Here is an 8,440-nt window from a genome sequence, read left to right on the forward strand (position 1 = left end):
TTAACTCTTGCAGAAGTAACTGGCCAGGGCTCCTGTATCGGGACCATACCCACTACTCTTCAACATTTATGTAACAAAACTACTCCTGTGTCCCCTGGAGCTTATTACTTAGAATCTCCAAATGGAACCTATTGGGCCTGTAATACAGGACTGACTCCTTGCGTTTCTGCTACTGTCCTTAATTCTACTGCTGATTACTGTGTCCTAGTCCAGTTATGGCCACGCATTACCTACCATAGATCAGAATCCATTCTTCAGGTATTTGAAAACAGACCTAGGCGGGAGCCCATAACCCTTACCATCGCCCTCCTTTTGGGAGCAGGAGGAATCTTAGCGGGGATAGGAACTGGAACAACTGCCCTGGTACACTCTGAGCAGACCCGAGCCCTACAAGAAGCGATAACCACAGACTTACAGGCCATAGAAAAATCTATTTCTGCTCTAGAAACTTCCCTTACTTCCCTTTCAGAGGTAGTATTGCAAAATAGAAGAGGCCTAGACTTGTTGTTTCTAAAAGAAGGGGGCCTCTGTGCTGCCCTTAAGGAAGAATGCTGTTTTTATGCTGACCACACGGGCATAGTCCGGGAATCTATGGAAATGCTCAGGGAAAGACTAGCCCAGAGGCAGAGATTGCTAGAGTCACGACAGGGCTGGTTCGAAAGTTGGTTTCATAAATCCCCTTGGTTCACCACCCTCTTATCCACTCTCCTGGGTCCTTTGCTCATTCTTGTGCTCCTATTAACCTTTGGTCCATGTATTCTCAATAGGCTGGTACAGTTTATACAGGACAGGCTCTCAGTTATCCAGGCGTTCGTCCTCACTAGTCAGTATCAGCCATTAAGCCAAAATGACATAGGATTATAAGTAAAAGATTTTACTCAGTTCCAAGAGAAATGGGGAATGTAAAACCCATGGAAAAATACCAGGAGCCAAAAACAGCCCCCAGATGCAGACAGGCAAACAGCCTTGTGACCCCCAGATGCAGACAGGCAAACAACCTTGTGATCATAGCTTGACCATTAACCCCGCCTAATGTACTATAGATAACCCTGTCAGGATGTTTCCGAGAAAAAAAAAAAAAAAAAAAAAAGAGGATCCCCACCGACTCCAAGTCTATTAATAAGTAACCAGTAATCAGTGCTGGGACGGAAATCATGCTTCTGCTTCTGTAAACCTGCTTCTGCTCTCCCTAAACCCTATAAAAAGAGACCCTTCCCCTTGCCCGGCGCGCTCAGCCTCTCGAAGGACTGGAGTGCCCGCAGGCGCCTGTGTGAACAATAAAGCTGCCTCTTGCCTTTGCATCCAGTGGCTCGGTCTTGGTTCTTGGGCGCGGGTCTCCCACCACGGAAGGTTCGCCCTCCCCCGGAAATCTTACACTAAGCATAGAAATTAAAAAGGAAAAGTTAAATGTCTTTTAAGGAGTGAATTTGCCAGATATTTGTTCTAGGTCAAGTTCACCTTACATAGAGGATCATTAAAAACAACAAAACTTCCTCTAAAGAAGTAACTTATAATTTGTCAGATATTTTTTTAAAAAGCTTGTAATGTCCTGTTACTTAAAAGGAGGAGGTAACTGACCTGACTTCTAGGCCAGCCTGCCTCAAGATAACAACAATATTTGCCTTAATTTAGTGTCTTATTGATATTAATGACATAAAATTTTGTTAGACTACTCACTTGTTAGTGAGTAATAGGATTAATTTGGTGTAAATTTTAATAGCCTTATAAGAAAGATAATCGCTTCTCGTCCTTTTGGCTAAGATCACATGTAGTATCTATTCTTATCAGTTTAATATCTGATACGTCCGCTATCCAAGGACAATATATTAAATGGATTTTTGGAGCTTGGAGTTGGAATAGGAGCTTACTCCGTCCACTCCACACATCCACCTGGTATTGCATTACTTCCAGGAATGGTGCACCCCCTCGGGGGAGAAAAAAAAGAGAGAGAGAGAGAGAGAGAGAGAGAGAGGGAGAGAGAGAAAAGATAATTAATGATGGGGTGAGATGAATTGATTGAAGGAACTGGAAAAGAATTTTTCAATGTTGGGACATAGAATGCTCGTTAAAAATGCTGTTTGAGTGGTACTAAGAATGTTAAAGTATGTGGCTGGGCGTGGTGGCGCACGTCTTTAATCCCAGCACTTGAGAGGCAGAGGTAGGAGGATTGCTGTGAGTTCAAGGCCACCCTGAGACTCCATAGTGAATTCCAGGTCAGCCTGGGCTAGAGACCTTACCTCAAAAAACCAAAAAAAAAAAAAAAAAAAGAATGTTAAAGTATGTGGATAAATATGTGCGTATGTAGGAAAGAATTTTCAGGCTAAACCTAAACACCATGCCTAAAGTTAGAGATTCTTCAACTGTTTACAGACTCTTAAGGATACTCTAAAAGTTTTATATAGGGACATAGTCTTAATCTAAATTCATCTTACATTAGACACAGGTGATACCTATGTTAGGTGGGTCACAAAGTCATAAGTACAGATGCAATTGGAGGCTTAACCAGGTTAAACATAGACAAGAGTCTATCACCTTGTGTTTTGCAAATGGGTAAATTTGCTATGTAAAAACAAACAACTTCAGAATAGAATAGAAAAGAAATGTCAAGATGCTTATCTCTCTGCTCTGTAATTTCATTTTGCTCTTGCTTTCCAACATATGCTACTTAAATTCATGGAAACTGGACTCTAAATAATAATAATAATAATAATAATAATAATAATAATAATAATAAACAGGTGGAACTCCCTTTATCTCAAGCCCCATGCAGGTTTAAGCCATGTGTCCCCCAGACTCTGACTAGAGACAAAAATGGCCAATTGTCTCTTGACAAGGAAAAGGGAATACAGCATATAACTGTGGTTCTCTTTAGTTCATCTCTTATGAACACCTAAAGTCACATCTGTTAGATAAAGTATCTCACTAGACAAAATGTTAAATAGATAAACTGAGTCTTATGATAAGGCCTCACTCATTAACAGTTCACTGATGCTAATTTGTTATGATTTAAGGGTTATAAAACTGGCTTTAAGACTCTCTCAGTAAAGTAAATTAGGTTCCTCTTTTCATCAAGGTTTTAACTATTTTAAAGATTAAGGCTCACATAGAAATGGTCAATTTCCAAAGGTGAAGTACTCACACCTAAAGACATTGTGACTTTACAGATAGCTTCTGTCTTATTTATGCTAATTTTATTGAATGGTCATAACTAGGTTTAATCACTTAGGTTTAAGTGATTTAATTTCAGTAATAATAACTTTCATCTTTCTGGGAGTTGTTGGGATAGCTTACTTAAACTTTATCAAATTTAAGTCATGGGTAAAACATAAAATTGTTCTATGTTAATAAAAATTTCTGTGTTACATAAAATCAATAGCTATCAAGTTTAAGACAAAATCATTGTTTGTCAAATAATGTTTTTTCTTTCAAAAAAATTTATCAAGGGTTATATTAATATTTAGCTAGCTATTTTGGCTCAGGAAAAAACAAATTCTACTCTATTATATGTAAAGTAACCATCTCAATTTTTGCATCTTAAGTTCAGTGCTTATAACAAAATTAACTCTTAAGACATATTCCCTACTTTAGGGTACAGCCTCATGCTCAAACAATGGTTCTCATCTAAAATATATATGTGTGTATATATATATATATATATACATATATACATATATACATATATATATAAAATTCAAGCTCCATGGTTCTGTTTCCAATGTTTTCTGGGTAATTTCTACTAACTAATCAAAGATGTTTTCACACAGGTGCTAAGACCTTATACTGTCTTACTTGTTCTTTTCTGATAATTTCTAGGTTAAATTAGTTAAGTTTATAAATCAATTGGTACTGTTTGCAAGACTGGTAACAGGTTCTGCCTATATTTATAAATGCTAGATATTTAAAATGTGAGATGTGCCTACTTCCTATGCCTCAGATATATGGCTTATGCTGCCACAGTACAACAAAAATTTTTAAAGATAGGACAAAATGATTTTAAAAGCCCTTGTGCCATTCTTTAACTAAGTCTATTTCAGTAATCAGATGTGCTCTATATGTACACATATCCAGGCTAACTTCCTTTCTGATTGTTAATCACCTATGTATAAGCCAAAGCTAACTGGAATCATTAAAGTAAAAAGTGTCAATATTTTGGCCTGTACTCCCATGTCATGAGGCCACTGGAGATGATGGGACACTTCTACACTGGCCCCCTGGTAAGTCACCTGTCTTCCTGAGCAGGGAGGATATGAAGACCCAAACAAAATTGGTGTACAGTCTAAAACAGGAGAGTCACAATTGAAGAACAATCGGCCCTCCTGACTTCCCAAAGAAGGGAAAATTACTTGGCCAGCATGGCCCTGACTCATCCTAACAGGCAAGACACCAGTAAACTATGGGGCTACTCCTGTGTCCCTAAAGTCTCTTTTGGAGAGCCATTAATGACCTCTAAAATTAATCCCTAATTAACTTTTGGCTATCTGCATGGTCTTAAACACTCAGAGAGAAATCTGTAACCAAAGATTAAAAAAAAAAAAAAAATACCTTAAATGTATAAATGGCCCTTGACTTCTGAAATTAGCTACAGCCACGATGTTAGTGCAGGAACAACTTGCTGCAGGCCATGTTGGACCTACCACCTCTCCTTGGAATACTCCTATCTTTGTATTGCTCCAGGACCTTAGAGAAATTAATAAGGCCATGGGACCTATTGGGGCCCTACAACCAGGCCTCCACACTCCAGTAGCAATTCCTGCAGGACATTATAAAATCATTATTGACCTAAAGGATTGCTTTTTATTTATTTATTTATTTTTTAATTCCCTTACACTCCTTGTTAGCATTTTACATTTAGTTTACCTGTGGTAAATTTTAGAGGCCCTGAAGATAGTGGAGGCTACAATTCTGAGCCAAAGAGTCACTTTTATCTCTTATAAAAAGCCTCTTCTCCTGGTCATTTGTGCCACTGACTTTACACCCACTGGGGTGTTCTGGCAGGAGGGGGCCCTCTTCTGGATCCATTTACCCTCCAAAAGTTAAAAACGGGGGATTTATATCCCATAAAAGGCTCTTCAAAAAACATTCTTCATCATGCACTGTTTGTCCTAAACTTTTTAACCTTGACACTCAAGGAAATTCAGCTGCTGATCACTTTTGGCACACAAATACAAAAAATACTTTTGCCAAAGCCATGTGGCTTGAGGGAGTTTTTAAGTCCCAGGATAAAAAGTTCCTGCTTACTTAGGGTCTGTCCCATGATAGAAAAGGAAAGAGGAGAAATGGTAAGATCAAAGGGCAACATTCCTGGTCAGAGAACCAGCACGGGGGATTCCCCAGTGAGCTTGATGTGATCCTGACCACAATTTCAAGAACTGGCAGCTGCTCTAACTGCATTTACAGGCTGTTGCATACCCAGTTTTGTTGATAGGAAGAGAGGATAGATAGGAGGTCTTTGCCAATGCCCAAATGGGCTGTCGGGATTCGCACAGGGAGCTAGGGGCCTTCAGCCAATGCCAGAGGGTAGCCCTGGCCAAAAGGCTTCAGTTGCCCTGTCGCTATGTTGCAATTCCATGTGATGGCACCAACCAAAAGTAAAAGGAGGAAAAGAAGTGCAAAAAGAAACCCTGCAATTCTTGTGTCTTGCAAATTTGACTGAATATTCTTTAAATAGTTTGTGTTAGAATTCGTCACTTGTCTTACCTTAGCAGATCTGTATCACAGGTGGGATTTATGTGGTGATCACGGTGTGGGTCTGTATTACAGGTGCGGACTGCCTGCAGTGACCTCTATGCGGATCTTCACTCACCCCCCTGGTGGGGTGGTGATTCAATGGCGGGAACGGCATTCCACTTAAGTGACATTCAGGTTTTTTCTTTGTACCTCAAACCCCACATTTGGACGCCACTTGCCCTGGCCAGCAGGGAGTCAAACAAGGACTCAAGGAGAAGCTAACCTGAATGGGGTATGCAAACAGACACAAAAAGGAGACCAAGCTAGGTATTTTTCAAGGTCTCAAAGTTTATTTTTATACATACCTTTTTATAGGGTTGTAGGGGGAAGGAGTCATAATCAGGCCAGAGCTCACAGGGTTACTGGCTAAATGCAATTTCTTTGTTTCTTCATCAATTACCAGCAGCACCAGGAGAGACTATCACCTGCCCCAGCCAGCAGGGAATCAAACAAAGAAGCGAGGTGAAAATCAACCTGAATGAAAGTAGGCAAATAGACACAAGAAGGAGACCATGCTAGACATTTGTCATGGCCTCGAGAGTTTATTCTTACACATAGGTTTATATAGGGTTGTAGGGAGAAGGGGACGTGGTCAGGGCAAGGAGTTGTAGGGGGAAGGGGATGTGGCCAGGGCAAGGACTTGTCAGGAAACCTAGAGGGGATGTAATTAGGTGTTCATCTAATCTTGCCTCACTGGCTTCACATCCTGACTGCACCAGGTTTCACATCCTGACCATAAACTGGCATTTTGCAAAAGATAAGATTCTGTAAGTAGTCTGCTGACCAGTTTCAGAAGTACCTAGCAGAAAGCTGGATGGACCAGCTTTCTGAATAATGAGTCAGTTTATGAGCAAGCCCAGGTAAAATGGAGAGGCTTTTGCTCTATGGCTCCCGACATCTCCTCCCTTGTTTTATACAAAAGAGGGGAGGCCCGCTATTCAGCAGTGGGCTGCAATGCCTTTGTTTCTTCATCAGCTACCGGCAGGATGGAGGAGTATTCAGCCAAGCTGTCATCAATTACAAATTAAACATATTACATGTATACCATACAATCCCCAGGGTCAAGGAATTGTTGATCGAGCCCAGCAAACTATTAAACATACCCTCCAAAAGTTAAAAATGGGAGATTTATTTCCCATAAAATGCTCCCCAAGAAACATTCTTCATCAATCTTTGTTTGTCTTAAACTTTTTAACCCTTGATGCTCAAGGAAAGTCAGCTGCTAATTGCTTTTGGCACACAAACACAAAAAATACCTTTGCCAAAGCCATGTGGAAAGATCCTTTAACCTTAAAATGGAATGGCCCAGAACCAGTACTCATTTGGGGCCGAGGATCAGCATGCTTGTTTGACACCAAAGAAAATGCTGCGAGATGGCTGCCAGAAAGACTTCTAAAACAAGCTGATGATCCTCCAGTGATATCTCACTTATCCAGGGAAGAAATACTTCCCTGAGAGAATCTCCTTTTTTACCTAACAGGACAAAGCTGGAGGGACCTTTACTTATTTTACTCCTCCTACTCACAATTGGACCTGTTATTATAAATAAAATCATGTGTTTTATAGGTCAACAGATTGATGCCATTAAGATGCAGCCTTTGCAGGTTCATTATCACAGACTGGAGCTGGCAGATGGAGGCGTTGCCACTGAAGACCTACCACCTGCAGCTGTCACTCTCCCTTGATCTTACATTCTGTACTCATTTACTATACTATATACATTCTGTACTCATTTATTACACTGGTGTCCTCTACACCTCTGCTATTGCTGTGGTGTACTTGTCATGGCCACATAGCTACCCCTCCTACAGGAGCTGCATAGGATTCAGACCTATGCATATTGGCTCACAATAAAGTGGGTGTGATATGGGCACCAACATGGGTGCAAGGCAAAGCACCACAAAGGAAGGTCCCTTTCTGACCACTTCTGAATTCCCTGAAAGAAAAACCTGACTTACATGGAGGTTGGTACCATAACTGTTATCATTAAGGCCGAGCCTCACTCTCTGGCCACATAGGCCCTACTTCCCCTCCCCAAAAGGTACCAAGGGCCAAAGATTGTGGGAAAAAGACATCCCATGGGAGTAGTTTGGTCCCTACTCCCCCAGTTGGTTAATGCCCACCACTGCAAAGCTGTCACGAGCACTCTCAAAGATGATTGGTTGAGAGGATTCCGCTGGCGAAGGTCAATGATACTCAGACACTGGTATACTTGCAAAGGAGTTTACTGGGATGAAAGTCACACACAAGCAAGTCCAAACTATCACAAATAATATTATAGCTAATATAATATATAACCAAGGTATATTCATCGCTACTAGCACAGGAATATTTCTAACGAGTCTAACATGTATACGTCCTGACAACGCAAGATTTGAGCTGCGACGCTTTATGATGTTTTACGGGCTGACAATGCGAAGTTCGAGCTGCGACGCTTTTTCCGGTTTGCTGCACTTCCAGCCGAGTCTTGGTCCGCTGGCGTAAGCTAGTGCTTTAGCTTACGGATGATCATTCGGACAGCGTTCGGACAGAGTGTCGGGCTGATGAATTCGGATCAGTGTTGTACTCGCGGGGGTATCAGTCAGGACTGCTGAGTAGCCTTTTAGTCAGTCATAGTGTTGGGGAGACTGAGACAATGGTTGCTGAGCAGCTGGGGTTTTTATACCTTCCAATGCTTATCTAATAGTTTCACACACACATCTGCTAATCTCTA

At 41.0% G+C, this 8,440-nt stretch overlaps 1 non-coding gene across 1 annotated transcript; it reads left to right on the forward strand.

Annotated features, from left to right (window-relative positions):
- The first annotated feature begins 1,736 nt into the window (after positions 1-1,736).
- On the forward strand, positions 1,737-1,927 carry LOC123461019. Its single transcript, XR_006637350.1, has one exon. It is a non-coding gene; the product is annotated as a U2 spliceosomal RNA (small nuclear RNA).
- Positions 1,928-8,440: the final 6,513 nt, after the last annotated feature.

The sequence above is a fragment of the Jaculus jaculus genome, chromosome 5 (assembly GCF_020740685.1).
Source record: "Jaculus jaculus isolate mJacJac1 chromosome 5, mJacJac1.mat.Y.cur, whole genome shotgun sequence".
Classification (NCBI taxonomy): domain Eukaryota; kingdom Metazoa; phylum Chordata; class Mammalia; order Rodentia; family Dipodidae; genus Jaculus; species Jaculus jaculus.